Here is an 801-nt window from a genome sequence, read left to right on the forward strand (position 1 = left end):
AAAAAACCCATGAAATGAAATGCATGAGTTAGGGATGGGGTTAGGTTGGCAAACCAAAGCCATTGCAATACATTCGTTTGAGCAATAAATTCAATAAACATACATTTCCTGGCTGGTTTCGGGAACAGGTATAGGACCTGTTATTCAGAATGCTCGGGGGCTGAGTTTTTACGAATAAGGGGTCTTTCCATAATATTACCAACATTATGGGATTGTCATGATTTTTATGGTGTTGTTTTTATCGCTAAATAACTCTATTTATTACAAGTAATTCATTCTACCATTTACAATTTTACTCATGAATGTATGATATTTGTATTTGTAATACTGGTATGCAGGCAGCCATCTCTGGTCACTGTGTCTGAGCTTTCAGAAAGAGCCAGCACTACACAGTGGAAATGCTTTCAGATAAGCCATTGTTCCTCCTACTCAATGTAAATGGAGAGACTTGGATTTTTACTATTAAATACTGTTCTCATATCTACACCTAGAAATAGAGGGGTTAGGGAGCTGCTATCTTGTTACATTCCCGTTGTTCTGTTCAACAAGGCTTCTGGGGGGGGGGGGCGGGGGTGATATCAGTCCAACTTGCAGTACAGCAGTAAAGAGTGACTGAAGTTTATCAGAGCACAAGTCACATGACTGGGGGCAGCTGGGAAATTGACAAAATGTCTAGCCCCATGTCAGATTTCAAAATTGAATATAAAAAAATCTGTTTGCTCTTTTGAGAAATAGATTTCAGTGCAGAATTCTGCTGGAGCAGTACTATTAACTGATTCATTTTGATATTTTTTTTTCCCA

Source organism: Xenopus laevis, chromosome 2S, assembly GCF_017654675.1.
Source record: "Xenopus laevis strain J_2021 chromosome 2S, Xenopus_laevis_v10.1, whole genome shotgun sequence".
NCBI lineage: Eukaryota > Metazoa > Chordata > Amphibia > Anura > Pipidae > Xenopus > Xenopus laevis.